Raw genomic sequence first — 16327 nt, forward strand, 5'->3', positions numbered from 1 at the left:
AACACTAAGAAATATAGGCAGTGGGTGACCATTAATGGCCATAGGGTGGAAGCTCTCAGAGACACCGGAGCGAGTGTGACAGCTGTCAAGTGTCACTTGGTGTCCAGAGAGCAGGTGGTCCCGCATGCATTCTACCCCGTTGTAGCTGCCCACAACTCACAGAGTCAGTGTGAGGTAGCTCAAGTTCCCTTTGAGTGGGGGGGGGGGTCTCAGGTACTCTTCAGGTTGCTGTGAGGCCCGCCATGCCTGTTGATTGTCTCCTGGGCAATGATTTGGAGGACTCCCCTTGGGCTAAGGTGGAGAGAAAAGCGCATCTGGAAATGTTGGGTCTGCCTGAGTGGGTGTGTGCGACCACCCGGTCCATGTCAGTTAGTAAGGGTGTTGATGGGGGCCCGGAGCCTGAAAGTATGGCCCAGGTCCCAACCGTGAAGAGAAGAGGCAGGGGGCGCGGGAAACCGTCCCCCATCGTTCCCGCGGTCCAGGAGGGAGCAGACCCTGAGGGGGATGCCCTGGAACCGACAGGAGAACAAGTGGCCGAACTGGGAGACCTGCCCGAGCTGACCCATTGGCAGCAGGATGGTGGTCCCTCCAGGGAGGAATTTTGTGCTGAACAGAAAGTGTGCCCTTCTCTTGTGGGTATGAGGCAGCAGGCCTCAGCCCAAACGACAGGTGATCAGTCAGGATCACATTGGGTCTACTGGGAGAACGACCTCCTGTATAGCGAGCCTAAGGCTGCTGAGCCTGGGTCAGCCCGTGTGCTGGTGGTACCCCAGCGCTTCAGAGCCTTCCTACTGGGGTTGGCTCATGACGTTCCGTTAGCTGGACATCTGGGGCAGGACAAGACCTATGACAGGCTTGTCACCCATTTTTATTGGCCCCAGATGAGAAGGGATTCAGATATCCATTGTAGGACCTGTCAAACTTGCCAGGCAAGTGGGAAAAGTGGGCGGAAGCAGAAGGCTCCCCTCCAACCTTTTCCCGTCGTCAGTACCCCCTTTGAGCGAGTGGGAATTGACATTGTGGGGCCACTGGACCCCAAGACAGCCATGGGCAACAGGTTTATCCTGGTCTTGGTGGACCATGCCACCCGGTACCCGGAAGCCATCCCTCTCCGCACAGTGACGGCCCCCGTGGTGGGACGGGCACTGATGGGTGTTTTCTCCCGCATGGGGTTCCCCAGAGAGGTGGTGTCAGACCGGGGCACCAACTTCATTTCGAATTATATGAAGTCTCTGTGGAAGGAGTGTGGGGTAACCTACAAGTTTACCACTCCTTACCACCCTCAAGGTAATGGGCTGGTTGAGAGATTCAACCGGACCCTAAAAGGCATGATCATGGGTCTTGAAGAACCAATGAGGCGTAAATGGGACGTCCTCTTGCCATGCCTGCTGTTTGCTTACCGTGAGGTGCCACAGAAGTCTCTAGGGTTCAGCCCATTTGAGCTTTTGTATGGTCACCCGGTAAGAGGACCTTTGAGTCTGGTCAAAGAAGGCTGGGAGCAATCTCCCAGGAAACCTCCCCAGGATGTATATAGTTACATGCTGGCCTTTAGGAACCAGACTCGGCGCTTCAGAGATCTTGCTCAGGCAAATCTGGAGGCCAGCCAGGAAGAGATGAAGCGGTGGTACGATCAGAATGCCACTCTGGTTGAGCTTCAACCTGGTCAGAAAGTTTGGGTCATGGCCCCTGTGGAACCTTGTGCGCTCAAGGACAGGTGGACTGGACCATTTGAGGTTGTGGAGAAAAAGAGCGATGTCACCTACTTGGTGGACTTGAAGTCTCCCAGGAACCCCTTAAGGGTCCTGCATGTCAACTGGTTAAAGCCCCACTTAGAAAGGTCCGAAGTGGGCATGCTCCTTGCCACAGATGCTGGGATGGAGGAGGAGAGTGAGCCTCTTCCTGACCTCCTGTGTGCAAAAGAAAAAGATGGGTCAGTGGATGGTGTTGTCCTCTCTCACACACTGACCCCTGAGCAGCAGCAAGATTGTCGCCATCTGTTGGTACAATTCCCTGATCTGTTCTCCTTAATCCCTGGTGTCACTCAGTGGTGTGTCCATGATGTGGACACTGGGGACAGCACTCCTGTGAGGCACAAGGCCTACAGGGTGACTGAAAAGGTCAGAGCATATATCAAGGAGGAGGTCTCCAAGATGTTTGCCTTAGGGGTGGTTGAGTCCTCTAGCAGTCCTTGGGCCAGCCCAGTGGTCTTGGTCCCAAAGGCTGCAGCGCCTGGTGCCTCACCAGAACTCCGGTTCTGTGTGGATTACCGAGGACTCAATTCGGTCACCAAGACTGACGCGCCCCCCATCCCCAGAGCTGATGAGCTCATCGATCGGTTGGGGGCTGCCCGGTACCTTAGTACGTTTGATCTAACGTCTGGGTACTGGCAGATCGCCTTGACTGATGGGGCAAAAGAGAGGTCTGCATTCTCCACACCAGATGGGCACTACCAGTTCCGTGTGATGCCCTTTGGGATGAAGAATGCCCCTGCCACATTCCAGAGGTTGGTTAACCAGGTATTGGCCGGGCTGGAAGATTTCAGCGCCGCCTACCTGGACGATATAGCAGTGTTCAGCGCCAGCTGGGAGGAACACTTGCGCCACCTCCAGGAAGTGTTGTTGGCCCTGCGCAGAGCAGGCCTCACAATCAAGGCTAGTAAGTGCCAGATTGGGCAGGGTTCAGTGGTGTACTTGGGGCACCAAGTAGGGAGTGGCAAGGTGGCCCCCAAGCAACCCAAGATAGATACCATCCTGGCTTGGGAACCGCCCAAAACCCAGACTCAGGTGAGAGCCTTCTTGTGTCTCACGGGTTACTACAGGAGGTTTGTCAAGGGGTATGGCAACATTGTGCACCCCTTGACCTCGCTGACTTCCAGGAAGCAGCCGAGACTTGTGATCTGGACTGACGCCTGTCAGAATGCCTTTGACACCCTGAAAACTGCAATGTGTACAGCACCGGTCCTCCAGGCACCCGACTTTTCAAAAGAATTCATTGTCCAGACAGACGCTTCAGAGCATGGTGTGGGGGCTGTTCTAGCACAGATGAATGAGGAGGGCCGAGACTTACCTGTAGCCTTCATCAGCCGGAGGTTACTTCCCAGGGAACAAAGGTGGAGTGCGATAGAGCGTGAGGCATTTGCTGTGGTCTGGGCGCTGAAGAAGCTAAGACCCTACCTGTTTGGGACTCACTTCCGGGTTCAGACAGACCACAGGCCCCTCAGATGGTTAATGCAGATGAGGGGTGAGAACCCAAAGCTGTTGAGGTGGTCCATTTCCCTACAGGGGATGGACTTTACGGTGGAACACCGCCCTGGTACCGATCACGCCAATGCTGATGGTCTGTCCAGATTTTTCCGCCTTAGTGATGAGGACTCCCTGGGTGAAGGGTAGTTCTCCCCACATTTCAGCTGGAGGGGACACGTGTTAGACCTGGCATCATTGGCATGAGTCTCTCCTCCATTTTTTTCTGTTGCCTCCTCTGTTTACGATGTTTTTGCTGGATTATTGCTTTGGGCACTGTGCCACTGCTGAATAGTGCCACAGTGCAAGTGCTCCCTATGTTAAATTGTTATATTGATTGGTGTTACCATGATTGGCTTGGTTGACTTACTGTTCAGTCCCTAGTCTAGTGCACTGCGTGTGCCAAGGGCGTGTAAGTTAACTGCTGCTGGTGGGCTTGCAGCACTGGTTGTGCCACCCACAGAAGCAGCGTGTAAAATGTGTCTCAGGCCTGCCGCCGCAGCGCCTGCGTGCAGTCCCTGACTGCCATGTCGACTTGGTAAGGAAACCTACTTACCAGTCTCTAAACCTTCACTTTGCCACATTTCAGACACCTCTATGGTAGGCCCTAGGGCAGGGTGCATTGTTGGTAAAAGGTAGGTCATGCCCTGATGTGTGTGGCATGACCTAATAGTGAATTACAGCCATTTTCGTTTTTCACTATTGAAGGGCTACCTGCCTCCAATAGGCCAGACTGGGCAGACTGATTATTAACTCCATTATAATCTATCTGACTCAGGGAGCATGGTAGCAAGTCGAGTTTAGTATCCCTGAACTCAGAATTTAATAACACACCCTTTAGGATGGATGGTTTTTAAATTCTATGTTTGAAAATAGCACTTTTAGAAAGTTGCTATTTTCTTGTCCAACTATCTACCGGTCTCTGCTGGTTTGGTGTGTGTGTCAGGGGCTGGGTGGCTCCAGAGGTCTGAATGAGTCAGTGTGGGGTGAATGGGGCATTTACACATAGAGTGAGGGAAGAGTAGCCTACCCTGCCTGACACAATACTGGCTCCGCCTCCTGCTGGGCGACTGATAGCCCTGCTCCTGCCAGTGACAATACTGGCTCCGCCTCCTGCTGGGCGGCTGAGGACCCTGCCCTGCTCAGTGAATAGGCCAGGTGCCTCTGCCTGGCAACACCCACAACAAACCTGAGATGGTGGGAATTTCCCTGCTTGGACAAAGGGAACAAAGGAGAAATGGGGTATAAGAGAAGGACCCCTGAACCAAGAACTCAGATCACTTCTGACAAGGAAACCTGTACCAAGGACAAGAAGCCTGCTGATCTAAGGACTTGCCTCCCCTTTCTGCCAGAGTGCTGTTTTGCTGTGGAGGAACCTGAAAGCTGCTTCTTTATTTTTGCCAAGGAACACGGAGAGAGGAACTTGGTGTGTACTCTCTGAACACTTGCTAGGAAATCTCCAAGGACTGGAAGAGTGCCAGTCTCCTGTTGAAGTCACAGGGCCAAAGGACTTCACCATCTACTGAATTGCTGAATTGCTGGAAAGTGTTGTTTCCAGTACACAAGGGAAAATCTGCAGTCTCGACGCCGCCGACGCCGCCGAATCCAGCTCGACATCGTGAGTAACTGCTCCAGTGTCCCGAGCCTTCGACGCCGGCCGCCGGGCCCGATCGACGCCAGCAGCAACGCCAGTGAGCAGTGGGTATCGGCCCCGGCTCCAAGTGACCCCGTCTCGACGCCGGTATCAACGCCAGTGAGGAGTGAGTATCGGCTCCACCTCCAAGCGACCCCGTCCCGATGCCGCTGCTGATCGCATCGACTCGACGCCCTTCTCGACGCCGTGAGCGCTGCTCCGGCCCGACATCCCTCGACACCGCTGCGGATTGACCCGACTCCGAGGCACGATCGACGCCGACCTCGACGCCGACATCTCGACGCCGTGGATCATCGTTTCCTTCGTTTCTCAAGGTACTGTACTTGTGGGGTCTGTTGCAACTCCAGGCTCGACGTAGCGCTCCTCGCGGTCGACGCCGAACCTTGGGAATCGTGTAGACTCGACGTCGTGTAACTCCTGTGGGGGTTACATTGTTGCCAAAGAACCGTGCTCAGAAGAATACTTTGCTAAAGAACTATTTGCCAAGAAGAAACCTTACTTGAACTATCATTTTTCCTTCCAAAGAGTATTTATTAAGACTGTGGTATATTTTTGTCGTTATTTGGTCTTGTGCTAAGCCTTATATAAAAATACTATTTTTATAATAACTTCTGTGTCGTGTCCATCTGTAGTGTATTCACTTTATTACTGTATGTGGTCATAAATGCTTAACACACTGCCTCTGAGATAAGCCTGTCTGCTCTGCCAAGCTACCAAGGGGGTAGCAGGGGTTATCTGAGTGTGTAATCCCCTTTCCCTGACTAGAGTTGGTAGGTCCCTATTTGTCAGAAGTGTATACCTCTGCCAACTAGAGACCGCCGGTTCTAACACTCAAGGATTGAACTTTCCACCCTGTTTTCCTAAGCCTCAGACTTTGACATTTGACATACCTCAGGACTTGGCCTAGTTGCCATTTTTTTTAATGCTGACATAAAGGCATTAGCCAAAGTCATCAGATCCCAAGGGCTAACAGGGCGACCCCTAGAGCGTGCTATGGATACACTATCCCAGTATCATCTCTGCAGCAGATTTAACACAATGTTTATTTGAGGCATTGCACTAAACAGCAACAAACCACCTTAAGATAAATCCTAGCAGTACAAAGATCTGTAAGCTGAGTTACATTTTGGTCTGGCCATCCACTACAGGCCTAAGCCCTGTGTAGCATTATTGATTAAAAATCCTAGCATCCTCAATAATCAATGTACTGTAGACAAGTTGACTCCATCTCAAGACATTGGATCATATTTCTACGTATATGATCTTCTGTTAATGTGTCTCTACTCTGTTGCCAAGAGTTACCTGGATCGTGTTAATTGCATTCACACGGAGTGCCAGAAATACTTCAATACATCAAAAGATGCATTCTGTTGAAGCCTTGAGTCTACTTAAACATTCTTGATACACCTCCATACTATGTACCAGTAATTGTCAGCTTATTAACTCCCATGGCAAATTCAAAGTACTGAGTGTTACACAAAGATTCTTTTACTGTAAAAACAACAATCTCATACCTTCCTGTGTCCAGCTCACATGTTTCTGCTCACAGTTCCCAGAATTCCAAGGCAACAAGTTTTGAAATTGCTTCACAGAATCTATCAGGTGTATATAACTCACCTTAACCTATTGAAGACAGTCGTTTGGGAGCTGGCATATTAGGTACCAATCTGCTAGAGTATTTGATCGGATTTCTCAACCACTGTGAAGGTGGCCTCCCAGGTGAATATTACAGTCTTTAAGCAAAACATTGTATTTTGGATCATAAAATAACTGCTGTTTAGCACTTCAAAAGCTAAGCTGATCGGTTTCATCCTAAAGAAAAGAGTAAGATAAATCATTTCATACCTAGTGGAGGCAGTTTTTACTTCCATATTGTAAATCTGAATGTCAAGGCTGATATCTATCAAGTTTTTGCGTCGCACTTGCACCACACAAGGGGGTGCAAGGGCGACGCAAAACTTAAGTGAGATTTATCAAGCCACGCAGGTAGCACAAATCACTGCCTTGCGTTACTCTTCCCCAGGGGTTCCAGATGTGGAGCGTGGGTGTTCCCATGAATCCATACATGGATTTGGGTCCATTCCCAGATTTACCATTAGTGGTAGACCTAGGAAAGCGCCAAAATGCTATGCCTCCCAAGGTGGGGCGTAACACGGACAAATATCTTTATTTGTCCTTGTTTTTTTCCACTTTCTATATATGCTGCATTCTGCAACACACATATAAACAGGAAAATGCCTTTTAGGATTGTTTTTGCACAGGAGAAGGTGTCCATTTCTGATCAAAAACAATCCTGCATACAAGCAGGCACCCATGCAACATGACTCAAGGGTGCCTGCATTGGCGCTATTGAGCCAAAAGTGTGCCAGTGCTAGGAAAGAACAGTAATGTGCAGTTTTCTAAATATGGCACATTTCTGCCCTTTCACGCAGTGCAGCACAATGACGCTGCGTGAAAGTTTGATAAATGTGTCACCAAATTTGCTATTAGGAACTAAATGGAAATAATATAGGTTTAATATCATATTTCAATCAGTATAGTCTGACATTATAATCAGTATAGTGTAAAACAGTAACCTATCAGTGAATCATTAATCTAAATCTAATTACAGTTACTGTCATGTCTTTCTGATATTAATATCAAGGTTCTCAGAACATTATTATTCACTTTTATCATGGTGAGATTATGCAAAATAATTGCTGTTAGCTCTTGATACATGCCTGATTTCCTGAAAAATGCATTTTGGGCACCACCACTTGGTAGGTATTTCATGTTGGAATTTTTCCATAAATCTTCCCATGCTTTTCATTGTTTACAGTACAATATTTATGTTGTTTTAATTGAATGCAGTTTCAGATTACACTATCATATCATATGAGGGATGGGTCATATATCTTTTGTTCTGTTCGGATGCATTGGTTTTTTTGTGCATGCTCATAGTCCTTGTTCAGGGGGAATTCCACCTGGGGGTTGCAACAATTCTGTGAGTGGCTGTGCAAACATTGCCATGAGAAATTGGGCTGTTGGTTGAATGGGGGGTGACCCCTGTTCAAGCAACAGTCGCAATCCCTGGTAGGGTGAGCAACAAAATGTCACTAACTAACCTGTGCTTAACCCGAGATAGCTTGGCACAAAAATCAGTTATGCTTAACTTAAAGGAAATGTGTAAAAGCATTTATGCAGCACACAAATAGTAATAAAATAAAAACACAATACAAGAACATTTCCATACCAATTTAGATAAATAGAGTACATTTTAATAAATTATTTGACACCACAATGACGAAATTCCAATCAGTGGAACCGTAGTTATGAATTTTTAAAATGTAAGTGAAAAGCTAGCGCCTAAATGATCAAAGCACCAATACCGAACACCTTGTCGAAAAATATGGCTGACCACGATGTAGCACAGTGAAGATTTCTACATTTGGACTTAGTTCCTTTTTTGAAAATTGAAAATCTCCAGCAGGACAAGGCAGGAGGCCGTTGCCGATGAGATTTCTAGGAGGCTAGATAGCCCTTCGGCGATGGACTGGTGAACAGTATTTGCTGCTGTGGAGAAGAATGTAGATGGACCTGCTGTAAAGTAAGTGTTTCTTTTAAATTCTTGAATTTCCTGAGTCCCCTTGCCCTGGCTCAAGGCTGGCTGCTGGGGACAATGCAGTGGCGACAAGCCCTTTGTTTGAAGGCAGAGCACAGACTATTCTGTTTCAAGTGGGGCTGTGTCCAGCTCTGCCCCATCTATCCTGCCAGCAGATAGCCCATTCAGGCACACCTAATCCCTCTAGTATGTGATTGGGAGGAAGAAACAACAGGCAACTGCCAACTATACCCAATTATGGGACCTAGGACAGGCTGCAGGCACTAAATAGTAAAAGGCAGGAAAATGGCAACTTTCTAAAAGTGGCATTTTCAAAACTTTAATTTAAAATCCAGTTTTTCCAATAATGAGGATTTTCAATAACAATTTCATAGAGACCAAACACAAAATGCTTGCCTATCCTAAATCAAAAGTTATCACTTATTAAATGTAATAAGGCAATCCAATGTTGTTCTATGGAGAGGTAGGCCTCACAGTAGTGACAAACAAATGTAGGAGTTTTTGCAAAACCTAGAAGTACATGTCCAACAATGTAATTACAACACACCTTGCCCTATGGTTTACCTTTGGCCTACCTTAGGGGTGACCTATGTGCAATAAAAGAGGTATTTAAGTCTTGGCAAGGGGGTTATATTGCGAAGTCAAATTGGTGGTATAAAAGCTGCATTCAGACTGAAATAGCATGATTCAGACATGTTCAAGGGGTTGCTTTAGTTTGGTGGCACAACAATTTCTAAAGGCCTACTAGTAGTAATTAATTTACAGGCCCTGGGTATATGTTGTAAGTAAATAAATATGCCAATCAGTTGTAAACTAAATTTACCATGTTTAGGGGAGACAGCACAAGCACTATAGCAGTAGTAAAATGCACAGAGTATCGGAGCCACCAAAACAATTAAGCAAAATAGGAGGGGTGAAGGTAAAACAGTGCGGGGGTCACCCTGCAGAGAAAGTCAAGTCCAACAATTACTTATGATTTATCTGTTTGGAATGCACTGTGCCTTTTGATTTGCCTTGTTGTTACATTGTTGTAGTTTGTTTGGAGTGTAGTTCCTAAGTTACTGGATGTGCCATGGACATAATTGATATTGTGTGAAAGGACATGCTGGTTAGTATTGTATTTATTGGTAGGCAGGCTTTTTTCATGCACAATTGATGCAGGCCTGTGTACAAAACACGTTCATAGTAACAAACCTTGTGAGTCACAAAATCTCAGGGTTTGTGAGGACAAACAAATGACCCTTCAAGGGGCTACATTCAATCTGCAAATGTAAATGCAGGGATTACGGTCTTAAGCAGTGGCAGGTGGTAATTTGCCTGAGCAGGAGAGTGGCCAGGCTCCACACTCACAGATGTCCTCACTCTCATTTACATGCACACTGACTCACACTTGACTCATTGTCAGTGAAATTGCTCTCCCATCCTCGCAGCTCCACCATTAAGTGAGGCCTCTCCTGAGCCCTTGCACTCCAGTAGTGTTTGGTGTTCGAGGCCCTCTGTCAATGGCTGGTTACACCTGCGCCTCATCCCTAGTGAACCAGTGGACCTCTGATTCCTTTCTCTTGCTCAGCTTTCTGCCCCTTCTGCCCCTTCTGCTCCGTTTTTTCAGCCTTTAGCTCTTTTTCACCCTTTAACTGCTCTCAGCACTTTTATTCTGCTTTCTTCTCAGTTTCCTGCTCCATTTGCCCCTTTCACTCTTCTTGGCAATCCTCTGCTTTCTGACCCGTTTTTCACCCTTAAGCTCTTTTTCACCCTTTCATTGCTCTCAGCACTCGTATTCTGCTTTCTGCTCCGTTTCCTGCTCGGTTTCCCCTTTTACTCTTCTTAGCACTCCTCTGCATTCTGACCCGTTTTTCACCGTTTAGTTCTTTTTCACCCTTTCACTGCTCTCAGCACTCTTATTCTGCTTTCTGCTCCGTTTACTGCACCGTTTGCCCCTTTCACTCTTCTTAGCACTCTTCTGCTTTATGCTCCGTTTTTCAACCTTTAGTTCGTTTTCACCCTTCTGCTCTTCAGATCTTTTCACCCTTTTTGCCCCTTACTTTTTTCCTCTATTGCTTGCTTTCCCCCATTTTTTTCCCGCCGCTGCTGCCCATGTGGCCCCTCCCCCCCAGCGTGACCAGCCCAAGCCAGTTCCCCTCCCCGCTCCCACCTCCCAGCTGTCCAGCTGTCCAACTGTCCAGCCCTCTCCGACCCCTACTTAATGGTGGCTTCCAAAACTACAACCCAGAGGCACTCCACGCACTCAAACCAGGCCGCAACAACAACTGCAAGCTAGCGTCACCAGCCGACACGCACGGACCCTTCAGCTGTCAGCGCGGCCAGCACACCTGCAGCACTGCCAGGAACATGGACCCAGCACAACCCGCCCGCAAGAACACAACCGAACCGAAGACCCTGCAATGCATCCTCCTCAATGTCCGATCACTCCACAAACACGCCACCGAAATCTGGCACCTTCTCAACTCCGTCGCATCCTCCTGCTTCCACACCCTCCGCCTCCTACGCAAGACCTTCAAATGGATACCCCTCAAGCAAAGAAAGACCGTCCCTCATGCCCTCGTCACAAGCAGACTCGACTATGGCAACACACTCTACGCCGGAATAAACAAAAATCTCACTCGCAAGCTACAATACATTCAGAACAAGACTAGTCTTCAACCTGCCAAGACACTGCCATATCTCCCAGCACCTGCGCACACTCCTCTGGCTCCCCATTAGAGAATTTGCACGTGGTGTATGTAAATAAAGATTGTATTCATCAGACACACTACATGAACATAATGTATTTCTGGTTATAAATCATACTTTGGAATACTATTAAGGAGTACGAGGCCCAACAGTGTTAAAATGACATTAGTAATACGCACACTTGGGAAAAATCCTATAGAATCCTAGCACCCTTATGCAATGTGATAAGTTGTCAGAATGGGGCGCTCCCTGGCAAATAACACAATTCAAATCCACACAAATCTAGTGTGTACCACAGGTCACAACGGTGTCAGGACTGTGTACAGAAATGTATTTATAACAGTTTTCAGCAGCACCACAGGCCAAGGCCGCATGGGTAAATCCAATGTCAAAATGGAGTATTCGTTAGGAAATAAAAAAGACAAGTAAAACAACACTGCTGCACGGTGCAACTATCAGCAGGCTGTTCTCATGCAGCACACACTCACACAGCACTGTAATGAGGTACAAAGGATATCAGCAAGTTGATATGAGGTACACTCATTCACTTGACACTGTAACACGGTGCAAATGGAATCCAGCGGGTCAGTTGATAATATGAATGTGGACCCCATGGAACAGTCCCTCCCCATCTCTTTGTTACCCCCTACTACTCTGCCCAGAGGTTAGAGTCAAAACCCCCAACCCTATACTATTCAAGTTTAAGGCCGGAGTCACATGTAGCCAGGGGCCCAGGGGAAGAAGGCTGTAGCAACTATTACGGTAACCAGGCATCACTTGACAATTGTGGGGGGGGTTGGCCACCACTTGGGAAGTTCACCCACTTTATGCAGAGCAGAAACAATTGTTGCAGGGATTCTGCACAAACACAGAACTTTGCCTAGGATTATGGGACCATAGTAGATGGGGACTGAGTCATCCCACCACCTTAGCACCCATGAGCATGGGACCGACTAATTATAGTGCCTCACTTGCCCTTCTACTCACTCACAGAGTAACAAGCGAATAGACCTCCTTGAACAAACACTCCCGATTCTCTCAGGAATCGCAGTTGCAAGACACTCTCTTTCACTCACACTCTTGTTCTCGTCCTCAATAAGATCTGACAAAGACACTAACAAGTTCAAACTATTTATTTTAACTTACATGCTCTAATATGAAGTATACCAGCAACAATAGGCAGAAAAATGCATAATACAGATACGGTCAGCATAGCAAGTAATCTGTAAATCATAAAAGGTGCTGCCATGATATCCAACAGAGTAGCCTAACCTCCCTTCTCTTGTATAGAAAGAAGATGATTATGTAAAAGAAGATCTCTGGGCATTATCTGAAGACCCCATACCTCAGTATATAGATGGTATATCTACATCATAGTTGCTGTCATGCTATTCTCCCAGGAAAGGTCCTTCTCCAAGTGTGTGTCACCTATCGTTGTATTCCCATTAGACCAGCATACGTATTCCCAAACAGAAGCTGCATCTGTATGTTATGTCTAGGTGCTTGGGCTTGACCAGAACAGAATAACAAGGGGCATTGTTGTTTGACCTCGCACATAATGTTCAGACTAAATCCCAGAAACCTGCAAAATGGGGAAAATAACTCTAGGTTCTTGTGTGAAAGTTGCCAAAGAAATTTATGAAAAATAAACTTGTGTAGTAACATGCGCAAAGCAGCAGGCAATCTGCAGCGTACTCATGCTAACATAGTAAAACGACAATATCCCCATGGGACATGAAACACAATCTAGAGGCTTCCCTAGTTCAACCAAGAGGTCCTTCAATTTGCCTTCTGGCAACAGCCCAGAACTGCAAAGCACAGGGGGGTCACACTGTCCCTCGACCCTCTTCTGATTGTTCTCAGAGGTGTTCCTTAGCTAAGTCACATACTCTCACCACCAAGACCCGATTCAGGGGATAATACCTGGCAACACAAAGTCATCGGGCTGGGTGAGTAGATGGAAGTTGATTCGCCACAATGTCTGGTGCGTAGTCACACAAGATAATCCAGTCTCAGTGAACCAAAAGTTGGTTTTGCTCTACCTCCCTGGAAATTAGGTGCAACGTCTGTTGTGCAATGATCCGAGTCGATCCAGACAATCCGGTCACAATGAACCAAAAGTTGGGTTCGCAATACCTCCCTGGAAATGAGGTACAAAGACTGGTGCATGATAATCTGAGTCGCACCAGACAATCCTGTCCCAATTAACGCAGTGTCAAGTTCAGTGTATCCCCCTGAAAATGAGGCACAATGTCTGGAGCGCGATAATAGGAGTCGCACCAGACAATCCGGTCACAATCAACCCCTGGTCAGGTTCGCCATACCTCCATAGATTGATGCACAATGTCTAGTGTGCGATGATACGAGATGCACTAGACAATCCAGTCCCACACACACAGTCACAAGTTCAGCAGTACTGCATCATGTACTACTATGGATGCGCCCTCCCTCCGAGGGTCACAACCTGTGCAGCGGGCACTGCACGCACTCAGCATGCAGTCGATGTGCCGCACGAGAGACACGGATGACAAAGTAGGACATACTGAGTCTCGCAACAGATAAATCCGCTCACCACCAATTAGATGCTTGTGAGTGCTAAGGCCTCACGGTGCAGGGTTTATACTCCTTAGATGTGTGCACAGTTTTGGGGCTCAGCACAAGGCAGTCCAGTCTCCAGGCACAAAACTTAGTTCCATGCTCACACCGTGCTACAGTCAGGATCTAGCAGATAAAGTCAGTGCTTGAGAGGACACCGCTCTCCAGGTGAAATGTGTAGATGGTAAAGGCCCTTCACAGGAGGTCTTTGATGTCCCTAAGACCTTCACAAAGAGCAGGGGGCAAGCCAACAAACTCTTGGAGAGCACACTAATGGGTGCCATACAGCAGCAGGTAGTCAGCCCAGGCCAGCCACTATTCAGGCAGGGTGCACGGTCTCTTCCAATGGCAGTCTCCTCATTGTGCACAACAGATTCCTCTTGCAGTGTGCACCACACAGTCCAGGATGTCTGGTCCCATGTCCCCACAAGTGTATCTCTGCCCTGCTGATGTATTGCACAAGTAGTTATACTGTAGTGTGCCTTTGAAGTTGGGTATGGTTCAGAGGGATCCCCTTTGAACCACAGATGTCTCCCCTGAATGTCAGTCCTGTCTGCCATGAGGCCTTGGAATGCAGATCTTAATCTTTAGTGGAGCTATAATCTGGCTTCCTAGAGGCCAAGTATCAAAACCTCTCCTATCTATCCAGCCAAGTCCTCAAATGGCAGAGGTCTGACTTCCAGTTGCATCTCCAGTGTTTATGGCTGTCTCTGGGAAATGCACAGATTTGCTCCCCCAGCCTCCAGTGTGGACTGGAGTCAAAATAAAAGCTACACAACATAGTTTTAGCGTAGAGAAATACCCACTTTCTAGAAGTGGCATTTCTAAGCTATTAATGACAAATCCACCTTTATCACAAGGGAGGATTTGTCATTGTGAATTCAATTATAGTAAACAATGCGAGGATGCTCCACTGTAAGCCACCACTGCAGCTTCAAGTAATCTCAGCCATTTCCCCATGTTATTCTCTGGGAAAAAGCAAAGCTCATAGGTAGTGAAACGACACATGGGTATTCTTCACTACCTGGGCAGGGAACACACATGTGTACCAGCCCTGCCTTTCACCTATCATTTGCTCCACCCCTCAGGGCTCGTCCCAGGAGAGCTCTAGCTTTACTGAAAGGCACTCTCAGCATTGGCCAATAGTTTAGAAAAGCCAACCTGAGCGTAAGTGCAAATGCGCACACACAGCCCTGCAATGGTAGGCTTGAGACATGTTTGAAAGGCTATTCTTGTGGGTGGCACAAACAGTGCTGCAGCCCACAAGTAGCCAGTTCAGTACCTGCCCTGGGTATGTAGTATACCTCTTTACCAGGTATTCAAAAGCACAGCACCTAAACCAATCAGGTAAGTACCACTTCCTAGCATGTCCAGGAAGAGTTTGCACGCTTTCACACTGCATTACAGTGGGAAAGCGCCCAGAGTTCCAAGGCGACAAAAAGAGAATCAGCCAAAACCACTATGAGGCTACTCCCGATGTAAGCTAAAACTGTAGTTTAGCACCTCCCCTGTTTTGACCCATGGGAAGAGCAGCATATCTCCTAGGTAGTGAATACCCACATAAGGATTATTCACTACCTCAGCAGTGAACACACATGTTTACCTGGCCTGCCTTTCCCCTACCACTTGCCCCACCCCTCATGCCTACCCTAGGGGTGTCCTCGTGGTAGTGAACGGCCCACTGAGCATTTGCTAAAGGTCTAAAAAATGCCAACCTGAGGGTAAGTGCAACTGCATAAACACAGGCCTGCCATGGCATGCATGATAAATGTTTAAAGGCTATTCTGGTGGGTGGCACAATCTGTATGGCGGCCCACGAGTAGCCAGTGTAGTACCTACACTGGGTATGAGGTGTACCTTTTTATAGGGCACATATAGGTATCACAACTAAACCCATCAGATAAGCACCCCTTTCTAGCATGTGTAGCAAGGGCGAGCACGCTTTCACACCGCATTACAGTGGGAAAGTGCCTGGAGTCTTACGGCCATGAAAAGAGAGTCACCAGAAATCAGGAGGAAAAAGCAAAAGGTTTTAGGGAAATCCCGGAGAAGGGTCATGTCCAACTTTACTCAGTTCGACATACCTCAAATCTATTCATGAGGGAGGTCGCAAATTGCGACTCACTCGGATTAAATGCCACGGTGGCCCGCTGGGTCAGCACACCACTATGCCTTTTATTGTATGTATATAAAGTATTTTTATTGCAGCCCATTTTCTATCAGAGAACAGGGGCTTCATTATAAAAGAACTCTTTTTAAAGAGTTTAAACGTTGGACGTGCTCCTCTGGACCACTACCTACCGTCAGACAAACTTCTTAGCACATTTAAAAAGAGGAAGAACTCCCAAAGGAACCGCTTCCCCATTGCGAATATGTTACCACCTTCTTTGAGAAGTCGTAATCAATGGTTTATAACAGAATCTGTAATTGCAAAACATTGCTAAATGCCATAGCAAAGTGCTGTTTGGAAGCAATAACATACCCCTTCAAAATAGTGATTTGTTGTGCCTTTCTAAACCCATTTTGCAATTCAGTAACATGTTGAAG

Source organism: Triturus cristatus, chromosome 5_2 (genome assembly GCF_964204655.1).
Source record: "Triturus cristatus chromosome 5_2, aTriCri1.1, whole genome shotgun sequence".
Taxonomy (NCBI): domain Eukaryota; kingdom Metazoa; phylum Chordata; class Amphibia; order Caudata; family Salamandridae; genus Triturus; species Triturus cristatus.